Below are 15083 nucleotides of genomic sequence, written 5' to 3'. Positions count from 1 at the left end.
AGGATTGTCCCATTTTTGCACTTTTGCAGGAAGTCTGACATGTAAAGGCCAATTAGCAAAGGTATCTAAAAGGATGTCAAAGAGTTATTCAGTAGACTCCCTGTAATTATATATACTTTTGTGAATCAGCACATATATGTTGAAGTCTCAGTCTATTCTCACACATTTATCAACAGAGCAGAGATTATATATTGTGTTTTATTTGAAATACTAACCGTCAAATGAGGTAACTGTATGAAAAGTATACAAAGTACAAACAGACTGAATGGTTTATGGCATACATGAATGGTACACTCACCAACTATTATAAACTACAGGCATTGAAAAAAGCTTGAGTATAAGGAGGAGAAAGAAGCACTGAAGTCCAAAAGAGAAGTAAAGCAGCAGCTTCGTTTTGATGCAAAGCGTAACTTATTTAATCATAAGACATAAGCAACAATACAATCATCTTGCCCACCACAGCTCCCAATTGAAATTAATATTCACATTCTTGTTCACATTGTCAGCAGTTCTTTTGCTGTGATGTTCCTCTTTACTTAGCCTTTTCTCACTTTGCTCTAAAAATAGCAAATAATACCAGATTCAGAAAAAATAAAACATTTGTAAAAATGTAATTGTCAAATGTGCTATAATAATGCTCTTGGTCAACATCACTGTTCAATAACACCAAGCATAAACAAACTTGAACGTGTCACTGCAGGTTCTGCAAAGAACTCTGTAAAATGTGTACACGTTTCTTATATGTCTACAACTCTTGCACATTTTTTGAAAGTGTATTATTCATGGATAGTTAAAATTATAATTACATACCCTTCAAAAACAATTTCCAACTAGCACATATTACTTGAATTTTAAGAAATTCTAATGTTTTATCTGATTTGATTTTATGATGAAATAGTTTGTTGAAGTTTTGATGGGCTAGTTTGAATTTACACACAGCTATTACACTAGTAACGTGGAGGCCATATTAGTGATGACGTGCAGCTCATGTTACAGTAATATATGAATCAAAAACTACAGTATATCTTGATTTGATGTTTTCAATCACAATTCCACTTTTAAAACCACCAATAAAGTGTTCATGTTAGGAACAGATTGTTTCATTAACGTGGATATACTGTACACTACATGAGATATCTTTCAACATCAGTGCAATTATACACATACTTTTTATATACCAATTCCAGTTCCTCCTTTGTGTAACGGTGTTTCTTGAGAATGGATAAAATCTGAAAATCATTTAGAAATAGTAAATTGGAGGTTTGAAAATGAAGAGCTACAATCTGATGTAACACACTAAATCTCTTCACGGCAGTTGAGTCTGAAATGTGCCTTTTATTTATTTAAGTATATGCAAAATCTGTTGTTTTTAAGGCTACATCTACTCACTATTGCTGTGTCTCATGGGATTTTTTTAAACAGATATAGTGAACAGTTTGCAGTGCCAAATAAACACCAGCCCCACCAAAGATTAGAGAAATTGTCAAATTCTGCCAAACTATGTCTGAGCCAGGATTAAAAGCATTATTCATTCACCAGTATTTACCCTCCTCTGTATTTGGAAGAGGCATGGAAACCCTATTTATGCGTGGTGTACAAGATCACAGTCACTACCCTTAAGACATTGCAATGAAGAAATACCAGCACTTGAAGGGCAATTTAAAAAATACAGGTGAAATATATTTGCATTACATTACTTCTGGTATCAAATTAATTAGCAAACTTTGTTTTTTTTTACAAACAGGATTTATCAGAAGTAAATGTGTAAGATGGGCATTTTGGTTGCCTACAAAACATACTAAAATACAATATTTAGATTTTCAAAAATAATTGCACGAACTTGTGAAAAACGTGTGCAAAAATATTAAAATCATAATTTAAATGTCACAGTTTGCATGCCAAGGGATGTATTCTTACAGAAAAGGCAAAGTACTTTTGCTAGTGAAGAAAAGTTTATTAAATATTACATAATAAATATTTACTTAGGACACTAACAGGAAAGCCAGTAAGTATTCCCTATCAAATGCTCTATGTGAGAAGATCTACTGTACAGAAGGAAATGTAACACAGATCCAGACACTTTTTGACATTTTGACACAGCAAAGCCTCTGTGTTCGAGGCTGTTTGGCATGCATGCAATACTGAGGACACACACTGCACGCCTTAAGACTATTTCCTTCATGTCAGTATTAGAGCAATGTACGCTTTTTTATCACAGCTTTCTTTGATGTCTTCGGACATACTGATTTGTCCTACTCATTAGAAATGAAGGCCGGCTTTTGATAATTCTAACTAGATGCCTACGTACCTATGAAAATATCGAGACCAAAAATCGCCCAATTGCAAGTTGGTTTAACATATTTTCTTCTATCGGATATGATTTTCTGAAAACATGAAAATAACAGGGGCCAACACAACTACGCAGCTAATTGGGAGAGTTGTAATAGTCACCGAAATTGCTCGCATTTGTTTTAGAATGTATATCAAATAAAACCAGAATGAATATTGCGATTTTGGCAAAATGTATCTTTTAATGACCTATCGAAATTAGTTACTAAGATGCAGACATGCACTGTGCCTAATGTGGCAAGAATCGTACACATAAATTGTTAAATTGGATAGGCTGCGTTCTATGACTGTTTGAAATAAGTATGCACATACAGAGAATCACAAAATCAAAGTGCTGCAAAGAGTTGAAAAATTCGCTTTACAGCAAAGGTCGTGTGGCATGAATTCTGCCCGCGGTTTACCGCTATATTTTGGGATGTATGCCAGTTTGTTTCTCGGGGAACTGGCAGTCGTATTTTTTTTATATGAAAACCACGTAATTCCGCATCAGGGATACAGTTAGGAAATACACAAAAATGTTACACAAACATTTGCAGTCATGTCATTTAAACATTTTTTTAAGCGTGTTATTATTTGCTAAATACAAATTACTTAATAGAAATAGCTTACCATTCGTCATATGTGAGTAGTCAAATTATAACTCTTATAAAAGTGTCATGCGCCCTCGACGATCATAAAATCGCAATTACCTTCCGCATGTTCAACATCATTATCAATCATTTGTTCTTTGTGAAACTCTCAGGTAACAGCTTGAAGACATTTTAGAAGGCTGTCCTCGGCTGGCAAAAAAAAAGTGCAGGTGCAGCACATAGCCGCTAGAGGCCTCTCTAGATTTGCTTTGAAAAAGCTATCGGTTTAAAAAATGGCTTGCATCTAACGCTAGTTAACAAAAGCAAAAGTAGTTGAAAAGATTCTATTGCTCGGGAAGAAAAGGCATCACTATTTATCACCCAAGTGAGTTCCAAGATGTTGATTAATGCTGCCTTTTACCTTAATGATGTTTCAAGTTAAAGAAAACAAGTTTAAAATGGATAAAATCCATTGAGGATGCATTAATTAAGCAGATACTTTACCATATGCTCTGGCTGGAGTGCTTGCCGGCCTTTCTGTTGTAGTTACCTGTGTAAAACCACCCCATCCTCTACATGAATGCCCAAGCTGAATAGCCATTTGAAAGCAGGCTTTAGTTAGATTCGCCATACAAGGGGCACTGTGTCACTGCGCTCTCTTTCTAGGAGTCACTAAGTGATTTCTATATCCGTTGTCATGGTGATGTAGCAAAGCAGGGGAAAATGGGGGCAACTTCAGGCTTTCTCTGTGCACTGGACTAAGAACTAAGATGTTGTTAGCAGGCATATAAAACATCAGGCTTTATCTGGGCCTTCTTTTTGTTCTCTGATTGTCAATAAAGCTCATTTTAAGGGTAACAAGGACATCTAAATGTCATCTGTCACAGTGCTGGTAAGATTAAGTTTGTTTAGGAACTTGTGTGGAACAAAGGGTAGTATTTGTTCCGCTGATACAAAGCCCTTTTGGCGATCCACACTCTTGATTTAGACAGAAACTAGTAAAAAAAAAAAAAAACTAAGAAAGATCAGCTCAGTTGCTCGTGGGAGTAAGAGGCTTTTGACACGGCGGCATTTACACAATTTGAAAATAAATCTGGCTTTGAGTCAGTTCTATCATTTCACCCCTTTTGTACAGGAATAACTTTGGCCTTTCGCTCTCAAGCAGGAACACAGCTGTTGACCACGGCAAGCTTGTTTTAAAAACATGACACACACACCTGATAGTCCTTGACGCCATCATAAAAGGAGAAGAGGGTTTTTAAAGGAAAGCTCAATAACAATGGGAGCCGCATTAAATTAGCGTTTGCTCGACAGTACGTCCAAATTGAAGCTAAAGATTAATGAAGACACTGGCGCCATTAAAACAGACATGGTGGTTCAAATGATTTTCTTAATAATGAACGTTGTGGCTGCTTAAGAGGAAAAGCAGGATGTTCTATTAATCTGGCATACATCCCAGATCTCGCTCTACTTGAACCCATCCACCGCAAAATGCTATTGAAGGCCTTCATTTCCCATGTTCCTGTCATTTTTGTATGTATGGCAGTAGGAGAAACTTCACATATCATTTTCCACTTCATGAGAAAACAGTGACTACTAAGCCAAATTATTAGTTCAGTAGCAAACGAGACATATATATTACAACAATATGTTTTTATTAGGATGTGTTAAATTATGATTGGAATATATATTTAAATTTCTCATCTATATCGAGTAATGCATTTTGTCCTTACAATAAAGAAATACAATACATTCTCTTCATATTTTATAGAAGAGATTGCTATGGGTAGGAAAATAACCCCACAGTGTAATCCCAAAACTCCTGTGCACAATATCGACCTATCTTTAAATCGATTCCTCTATATCGTAAGAATTTAAAAATAAATAAATAGGGGCATTAGAGTTCACTCCTCCAATATATTATTCCAACTACAAACCTGTACGATGAGTTATTTATTTTGGTACCAGCTCTAGCTACATAGATACAGGAACAACATATATGTATTTTCAAGATTATGGTTAGTATATACATGGACAACTTTTTGCATGGCACACTGTGACTGTTAGTGGATTATTTTGGCTCTAAGAGGTACAGTTTACGAAGATAGTATTGGGAGTTTATGAATCACTGTTAAAAAGCCAGGTTTGTAAGGTCTTCCTGAAATGCAATAGTGATGGCAGAGAAAAGATTTCAGTGGGAATAGAATTCCAAGTGATGGCCCTCTGAATCCGAAAGAAGGATCTTGGTCACTTATTGTATATAAAACACGGATTTATAAGGTTTGCTTTGCAAGCCTAGCTTATATTGCAAGAAGGAATGTATTTTAAATTTTTTTGATGAAGAATGCAGAAGTTCAGTTATAGATCTTGTACATGATGCAAGAGCTTTTAAAGATTATACACTTCCTCCTAGGCAGCCAATAATTTTGCTTATGTTGCATTGCTACTGTTTCAATTGTTATGCCATAGAAGGTCCTGGCAAGAGAATTTTGGATCTTTTTCAGTTCATTGATTGCTTTGAGAGTTACATCCCAAATAAACAGAAGTTCACAGTCAAGGCATGATTGAACAAACACATTGGTCTTTTGGATGTTATGAGAGAAACTAAGAAAGGGAAAAAATAATCCTTAAATGTATCTTTAGATATACTGAAGTGGGTAACCTTGGAAATTTGAAGATCTAAGTTAAGTTATCTTTAGGTTTCGCCTTGCGTCCGCTGCACAGCAGCGTTCGGGCAGGCGAAATCTTATGTTTTTAAAGTATGTGGCTTTGTCCCGCCTCTCTCTTCCATTGGCTAGCTCCATAAATGGAGGCTAGCCTTTGGAAGAGAGATCTGTCCGTCATTGTCCGAGGCGATTCGTGGGCGTTCTGTACATTTTTTCCCTCTCCGCCCCTTTTAAAACTTCATGCGGCAGTGGGTGTTTCCTTTTTTTTTGTTTTTTTGCAGCCGTTTATTTTGACATTTGCCTTGACCGCCGCCGGAAGAAGTCATCCTCTGGTGAGTGCTTGTTCTTATTCCGTTCCTTCATTCTGGTTCTTAAAGCCCCTTTCTCTCTTTCTTGCCTACCTCTCTTCTAGTTTGCATTTCCCCTCATTCCCTCGGTTCCTTCTCATCTCCCCACTTCCTTTCCCCACCCCTCCTCACTCTCCTCTCTCTCGTTCCTTCTCTTCTCCTCTCCCCGCTGTTCTCTTCCCTCTCCCCCTCCCGCCTTCTCACCTGCCCCCCCCCTTCCGTCGCCAAGGTGATTATGAGCCGGAGGCTTCGGCTGTTAGCTCTGAGCCCAGTAGCCCCTGCTTGCTCCTCTGCCTGCACGCGGGAGAGGGGTGAGGGAAGCGACTGAGGACAGGCGGGAACCAGGGCTGCCGCGTCTGCAGAGGATCCACGGACGCAACAGGTACAGCCCCTCACAGGGCCGGGAATTAGCCCTCCACATCGCCCCCGCCAGGGGGCTCACAGCAGGAAACACTAGGAGGGGGTGATGAGCGGGCGCCCTGAGGACCAGAGATGCACCGTCCCTAATGTAGGCACTTTAAAGGGATCTAGATCCTTAGTGGGGCGGGAGCCCTCCATGTGCTCATGCTTTACTTCGGGAGATCCGTGCTCTGTCCTGCAGGTCTAGTTTTCTTTCCTGGTTGGGGGGGGAGCGTGTTGTTTTTTCCTTGCTCTTGGTGGAAGAGGTGCGGACTCTTCTCTACTGTTTCCAGGTGGGGTCTGCTCCCCACTCTCTGCCTTGGGCTCTGCTTATCTTTGAGGGGGGGCTGTTCCCTCTCTCAGTGGCGTGCTGGTCGGGGGGCGTCTCCGGTGTCCCCAGAGCCGGGCTCTATGCTGGCTCCAAAGTTTCCCTGATCCGGCTCTGCTGCTGGGAGTCTCTGGGCACCGGAACGTGTGAGCTGCTGAGGACAGGGATCGGGGCTTTGACTTCAAAGCACGCCGCCGCTGATTGACAAGGACCGCCGCGGGGAGCAGTGCATTCTTAAAGGGACAGGAGCCGACAGAGCCACATGCAGAATGCACTGGAGAAACGCTGGGCATCCAGGCACCAATCACTCATCCCCCATGCGGGGAGACCTAAGATCAGTGTGTGGTGTGTCCCACCGCAGCTGCGGCCCTGGAGCGCTCCCCTGCCTGGGCCCGTCCGCTGGGGGCTGTGCAGTGTGGGGGGCCTCCCAAACAACAACCCTCAGGGGAACTGGTCCGCGACACTCGCCCGCATTCCCCCCCCTTGGGAACCCAAATGCTCTCACCCGCAGACCCGTAAGCGGCCACTGGACACAGCAACCACAACTCTAAGCAACCAACCAACCCGGCAGCCTCCAACAGCACCCCGGGTCTCCTTGCAATGCCTGTCAACCCGAGCATCGCTTTCTCAGAGCCCGCAGTATTTCCCTTCAACCGCCAATGATGCCCCGCACACCCGAAAACTACAAACCGTCCACTATCCACAAGCCCAGCAATCCTTCCTCTCCGGCGACCTGCAGCAGCTCCCTGCCTCCATCAGAGCCCCCCGCCGCCGCCCAAATGAGTGCCCGCCTGATCATGTCACTCATTACAAGACCTTTGCCACACAATTGCGACGCCCCCCCCCCTGGCATCCGGGCGAAGGTGGGGTGGAGCACAATTGTGCAGCCCCGCGATAACCCGACAGCCTTAACCCCTGGTCCACGGTCCTTGCCCGTGTGCGGTACGAGACCTCTTACCCCTCAGACTGCACTAATTCGTGAGGTCCTAAAATTCACATAAGGATCAGGATGACAGTGCGCGCGATTTTGATGTAATGTCCGGGAGCAAGCACGCCAGGTTGTCGTAGTCCTGAAGCTGTTTTATTTTTGCTTTACATTGTGGTGCTAGTAGTTTTGCTTTTCCCGAGTGCCTCAATAATGCAGGAGGGTTCGGGAGCTCTGCTGGCGTGTGCAGGATGTGTGTGGTGGGGGAGTTTGGTGGTGGGAGGGAGGGGTCTGGAGGTGTACGCACATCCCCGAGTGTCCAGGGGAAGGGCAGTGAGTTAGTGCAACAAGTCAAGCCACAAACCGGGAGTAGGAAAGTGCTGATCGGATTAAAAACAGAACCGGGAGACGAGGGCAGAGGATAAACGAAGGTAAAGCTGGGGACCGCATAAAGTGTAAATGTCACAGTGGCCGTGGAGACAGCACAAAGTGTGCGTGCCTTGCAGCGGCCGCGGAAACCGCATAAAGTGTGTGGATTGCAGCGAACGTGGAGAAGGCACAGTACGTTTGTGTTGTGGGTTTTTCAGATTTAATGTCGACCGCATTTAACTTAAACCTCCTAAGCAGCAGACAGACCTGTTGAATGAAGACTACAGACTTTTGGGGGTCAAACCTTTCAATTCTGCCCCCCAGTGTGGGTGTTTGGGGAGGGTTCAGGGGGGGCTGGTCTACTGTGGGCGGGAGGCGGTAAACAGCCACTCCCATGTGACCCTTCCTCACCTGGTTGCTCCGGAGAACACGTTGAGCTGTGAAGTGAATGGGACGCAGAGTAAATATTTGTCCCTTCCGTCCACACAAGCCTCCTGTCCGAGTCCACCCCCCCTGCTCCTGAGTCCACCCGCTGCTCCTGAGTCCACCCCCTGCATCCACCCCCGAGTCCACCCCCCCTACAGAATACACCCCCCACTCCTGAGTCCACCCCTCCCTGCTCCTGAGTCCACCCCCCCTCCTCCTGCCCCGGAGTCCACCCCCCCTCCACCTCCTGCCCCGGAGTCCCCCCCTCCTCCTCCTGCCCCGGAGTCCACCCCCCTCCTCCTCCTGTCCCAGAGTCCGCCCCCCTCCTCCTCCTGCCCTGGAGTCCACCCCCTCCTCCTCCTCCTCCAGAGTCCACCCCCCCTCCTCCTCCGGAGTCCACCCCCCTCCTCCTCCTGCTCCGTAGTCCACCCCCCTCCTCCTCCTGCCCAGGAGTCCACCCCCCTCCTCCTCCTGCCCAGGAGTCCACTCCTCCTCCTGCCCTGGAGTTCCATCCCCTCCTATATAATTATGGGCGTGGTTTAAACATATACGCTAAAATTCCTATAGAGTGCCACCGTACTCCTACATTTGCATAGACTCACAACTGCGACTGGCATACGAGATCATTGCTCTGTGCGCTTTATAAAGAGGCCAAGGATTGGATGAGCACGTATTGTGAGCATCTTATTGCCCCTGACAGGCACTGAGAGAAACTCGCACTGCCTCCAGCCTGAACTCGCATGCACGCTGTTGAAAACACCTGGCTGGCTCGCCATTAGAATTATGCACCGCCAAGAGTAATATATCACCTGTGTGTGTGTGGCTCTGTGTGGCTCTGTGTGTGTGTGTGTGGCTGTGTGTGTGTGTGGGCTCATTGTATGTGTGGCTCTGTGTGTGTGTGTGGCTCTGTGTGTGTGTGTGTGTGAGCGGCTCTGTTTGTGTGTGTGGCTCTCTGTGTGTGTGTGTGTGTGTGTGGGTGCAAGTGGAATAGGTTTCGTGTTTGCAAGAGATTAAGCTATTGGCATTGTAAATGACAATGCCATTTATTTATATGTTTTCAAAACCAACACAAATAAAAATTTCGTCATTTACAATGCCAATCGCTCTAACTTTTGCAAAGGCGAGACCGTTGCATTGTAAATGCTTGTTCTAACAAGGAGTCAAGTTTGCATGGCAAAGTGTCAGGTTGGAGACACTTCCTATATAAATGGGAAATATTGTATTGCCCCTTTGGTTGATATGATTGCCAACCAGGAGAATCATGATTTGCTCAAAAATATATTGACTCTAATATATTTAAAATATTAAGAATTAATTGTATTGCTGGGATAATAAATACATTTAATAAAACACATTTATAAGATAGTGTAAAATTATGTTAGAGACAATACATCACATTTAATTGCAAGAAAATGTTATATTTATAGATAATAAGATTCATAATGGACAATATTAAAAGGAATTAAAGATTAAAGCAAGGGTGCTGTAGATGTAGGGTTCACCTAGGGTGCCTGGATGTGGGTGTGGTTGATGGAAAACTACAATGTAAATGTCCTTTAACAATATTGTCTATTTATATGTTGCCAACATTGTATTTGTTGTTGATGTCACACCAAACAAAATAGGATCAATCAGGTCTGAGGCCGGTTGTGCTTCCACCTGGAAAGGATATGGCCTGGCACGGCAGGCTGAACCGTTCCTCCTGGCGTAGGACGAAATCTGATGTTTGTATGGGTGATCTCTGTCTAGGTTGACACAGTGGGCAAAGAAAAAAATGATCTGAATTGAGAGTCTGAGATTAATTGAAGCTGTTCACCATTCTTTTTTTTTCAAGTGAGACTTCCTAAGTGCAGATGGTATGTTCAAACACATGTTCCGTGCTCCCTGTGCCAATTGGGCTCAAGCTGTACTTCACTGATGAGTCCAGCTAGACTGAAAAAAGTCTGGGGATACTTGGGTTCTCATTAGAAGGGGACCTAGCCTAGGCAATTTCACTTCACTGCTCCTATTGCAGTAGGAATAGGTCTGAGATACATATGTTTAGTCTCTGTTTAAAGTAGTGTATTTGTCAGAAAAATGACTGTCTTGAATGCAGCCTGACTAAAAACAAGTGCCTAAGATTAATTAAGGTAGTCTACCCAACACTTTTTTTTTTTTAAATATCTTTATTCAAGAAATTTCCCCCCCCCCCATTTTTCTGTTACAACCAGTATGTTTTTATACATTTACATATATTTTTATAACGAATACAGATTTGTACTGCTAAATAATATGCAGATTAAAGTACTAATATTCAACGACATAAAGTCACAGACATAAATATGGCACATAACACAACGTCACTATTATTAGCTTTATATGTTCAACACATTTCTCAATTGTTGCTGCACACCATTTTTCCTATTCTTCCACTGTTCAATGGGAAGCCATATCCTGCACCCCATAGCTTTTGCCTTCCTTCCTTTTCTGTCATAAATTGCCTTCTCCAAATTATACGTAGATAATAATCTTGCAACCCATGTCTGGAATAACAGCGCAGTTTTGTCCTTCCATGCTTTTGCGACAATTATCCTGTATACTGCTGTGGCCATAAATAAGAATTCTGGGTGGATCATATTATCCTCTGAGCTTACCCCCAGGATTATTAACTTTTCAGATAATTTAATTTTTATATCCAGTGATTTCTCTAGAAACTCTTCTATTGCCAGTTTTAAAGTATATAATTGTGGACATTGTACGAACATATGTGTAATATTAGCTTGAGCTGAGTTACACCTTGGGCACGTTATTCCCGTGGAGCCTCCCCAACTGGCTATTCTGGCTGGTGTATAATACAATGAGTAAACTGTTTTATAGTGTTGGGTTTGGAGTGTAGCGGAACATAAAATAGATCTACCAAGATCTAAGGAGATCTGTAGATCTTCAGGTCTTGCATTTACCTGCTCTCTCCATTTACTACTGTATTTCTCTCTGTCATCAGTTTTATAGGCTTGTAATTCTGCGGACAGCTGTCTTATTGAGCATGATAAATTACTTCCCAGATAATCCATTATCTTACATCTCGCCATCCCTCCTGCACCCCCCGTTTTTGTGTAGAAGTAGCTCCTTGCTTGTAGGTATTTAAAGAAGCTATGGCCAGCTATTTTATACCTATGCTGTACGTTTTGAAACGTTAAGATTGCACCCCCTTCATCCATTAAATCTCCCAGTTTCTTAATCCCTTTCTCGTCCCATTCTTTCATAACTGTATCCCAAAAGATTTCTATCGGAAGGCTATCATTTCTATAAAGTCTTAAATATCGATTGTACCTTCCCAGACCCAATTTTTTCCTTACCGCTTTCCAAACTTTATATATCGCAGTCAGTGTCTTGAATCTTGTGTGCTTAAAATATGCAAAATCCACCGTTGCTACCAAAGCGTTTTCTGCCGCTTCACCTAGGAGTGCTTTATATACATTCGCCGGCCCTGTCCCCCCCATCTCCTCCTCCTGATCACTTCCGCCTAATAGTCCTTTGGAGTATTGCAGAGCTGCCGCCCAGTAATAAAATCTAAAATCAGGTGCACCCCAGCCTCCTCTCTCACGTGGTAGTGTTAAAAACCGATATGCTCTGCGTGTCTTCCCCTGTGCCCAAATTAACTTATTTACAGCCGATTCTATTCTATTAAACCAAATCCCTTCAAAGAAAAGTGGGATTGCCCTAAACAAATACAAAAATTTCGGAAAAGTGACCATTTTGATAAAGTTGATTCTACCCATGAGAGTCAAGTGTAAATTATTTACTCTCTCAAGGTTGCTTTTAACTTTGGCTAGTAGTGGTTCCATATTTATCTCTACTAGTTTTTCTAGGTCTGCCGTCACCCTGATGCCCAAATACTTTGTGTCTGAGACAACCCTTGCGTCTTCAAATGTAGTGTATAGATTCTGAACGATCTGTGTTTTCCCCCTATTTATTGAATAACCAGACACCTCTCCGAATTTCCTAGCCTCTTGTTCAATTTCAACCAGTGACTCCTCTGGCGTCGGTGTTATGACAGCCACATCATCTGCGTAAGCAAATAATTTATATTCTTTCCCATGTAATATAACTGGGGTAATCCTCCTATTTATTGACAGTCTTCTCAGATAGGGGTCAAGATATATTGCAAATAGTAATGGTGAAACTGGGCAACCCTGCCTGGTCCCTCGTCTAATCTGCACTGCATTAGAGTATGATCTATTAATACGGATCCTTGCACTAGGATGTTTATATAAAGCCTGGACTGCCTTTATGTATCCTCGCCCTATACCAGCCCACTCCATAGCCTTCCAAAGGTAAACCCAAGAGACCCTGTCGAAAGTCTTCTCGGCATCCAAAAAGATCGCCGCGACAGGATCACCTGCGGCCGCTGCAGCGTCCAAAATGGTTATCAGCTGTCTAGTATGTTCGGTGGTTCCCTTCCCTGGTATAAACCCGTGTTGTACGGGGGAGACCACCTTCTCTATCACTTTGCTCAATCTGTTAGCCAGTGCCTTGGAGAATATCTTCGCATCAGCATTAAGCAATGTAATAGGCCTATAAGAGCCCGGTTCAGTGGGGGGTTTATCTTTTTTCAATAGTACGATTATATCGGCCCCCGCCCAAGAGTGAGGAACCGTTCTGCCTTCTTGTGCCAAGCAACAGATTATCCAGATATCTTTGGCTAGTATATCCCAGAAAGTTTTGTAAAATTCTACTGGGATCTGATCTTGTCCCGTTGCTTTGCCAGATGGTAAACTAAATGTTGCGTCTCTTATCTCCTGTAGTGTTAATTGTGTATCTAGTTTATCCCTATCCTCTATGCTCAGCCCATCCGGTTGACCTTGCCTTAGATATTCCAAGCTCTTTTCTTCTATCTCCTCATCATTTTTATCCTGCACGTATAATCTCTCGTAAAACCTCCTGAACTCCTCCTGCACCTCCTCCACTTTATTAACAATTATCCCATTACAGTCCTTAATTTCTTTGATTTCTCCTACAGCTAGGGTTTGCCTAGTTCTAATTGCAAGCAGATGTCCCACCCTCTCGTTGCACTCATAACATTTCTCTTTATGTGCTAGGTATTTTCTCGCTGTTTTTTGTGCCAGAGTAATCCCTGTTTCTGATCTCTGCATCTCTATGGCCACTAAAATCTGTCCAATAGGTTCTTGTTTTTCTATTGCTTCTACTAGCATTTTTTCCATCTCCAACAATTTTCTAATGTCCTCATCCATCTTGTCTTTTTCCTTTTTACTTCTTGCCAAAGAAAAACTTAATGTCTCTCCTCTTACTCCTGCTTTGAAACTGTCCCACACCATATCTGCTGAGGTTGAGTATCTATTTAAGTCCCAGAATTGTGTCATCCATTCTTGCATCCTTGCGATGTAGCCCTCCTCCTTCAGCAAACCTCTTTCAAATGTCCATGTCGGGTTTATTTTTTCCCCCACTTTTTGTAATATTGCTAAACTTAACACCAACGGATTGTGATCCAACATTATCCTTGGGAGACAGTCTATTTTAGCCCTGCTGACTAATGAGCTAGAGATAAGGAAATAGTCCAAACGGGCAACTGTTTGGTGTGGTGCTGAATAGTAAGTACTACCTGATCCTATCGGATTAAGCTCCAGCCATGTATCCACCAGTGCGTTGTGTCTAGCAAGATTTTGTATTGCTTTATGCACCTTTTTTTTTCTTCCTTGATACCCACCTCCGCTTGCGCCTATTACTCCATACATCCCATTAATATTAAAATCCCCACAGCAAATCACAGGCTCTGGCCACAAGGCTAACTCACTATCCAAAAATTCTAATAACTCCGATTCGTCTTCATTCGAACCATATAATGAGACCAAAGTAAATCTACCCGCTGTTGTTTCTAGGTCTAACATCACCCATCTCCCTTCAGAATCCTCTTTTTTCTTTTTAATTTTAACCACCCCTTTTCTGGCCAGAACTGCCACCCCCTTATTTCGCTCTTTTTGTCCTGTGTTAGCAAGGATCTCCAACCCCATCTGACCAAGCAAAAATTTATCATCAGCTGCTACGTGCGTTTCCTGTATACAGGTTATATCAATTTTCCAGTATCGCAGCAGCGCGGAGAACTTCTGTCTTTTCTCCAAGTTGTTTAAACCACAGATATTAATTGACATTATCCTAAGTGCCATATTTCTAGTTTAACTTTTACCAGCGCCTCAGCTATTTTTTTGTCTTTTTCTATGTATTCTTTTACTGCATCACTACACTCCTTACAAATCTGCATTAACTTACACCAACACCTTTTCCCCGTGAATTCTTCCCTTCCCCTCCCCCCCTTTAAACCCCCCCACCCCTGCTGCTGCCCCTCCCCCCCTGTGACAGGCAAATAGGTCATCCCTGACCTATGTGTGTCCGCTCAGCGTTGTAGAGTCGCTCCCCCTCTCCTCCCCACTTGTCTAGTACTCCTTCTATATGTCAGGCTTGGTAAATTATCCAACTTTTGTATCTTCATAAATTGAGCTTCTTCTGCTCCCTTCCCTGACTATTTTCTACTGGCACCCCCTTGCTCTTTTAATTCTGACAGGAATTCCCCCGCTTTGATCTCAGAAAAAAACATTCTCGTGCGGCCCGCTGAAATGACCTTTAACTTTGCTGGGAACATCAGATAGGCCTCTGCTCCTTGTGACTGAAATGCATTAATCAGCTGTCTGAGCCTCCAACGTCTCTCCACTG

This window comes from Lissotriton vulgaris, chromosome 11 (assembly GCF_964263255.1).
Source record: "Lissotriton vulgaris chromosome 11, aLisVul1.2, whole genome shotgun sequence".
NCBI classification, from domain to species: domain Eukaryota; kingdom Metazoa; phylum Chordata; class Amphibia; order Caudata; family Salamandridae; genus Lissotriton; species Lissotriton vulgaris.
Note: the sequence above shows the minus strand (reverse complement) of the source record.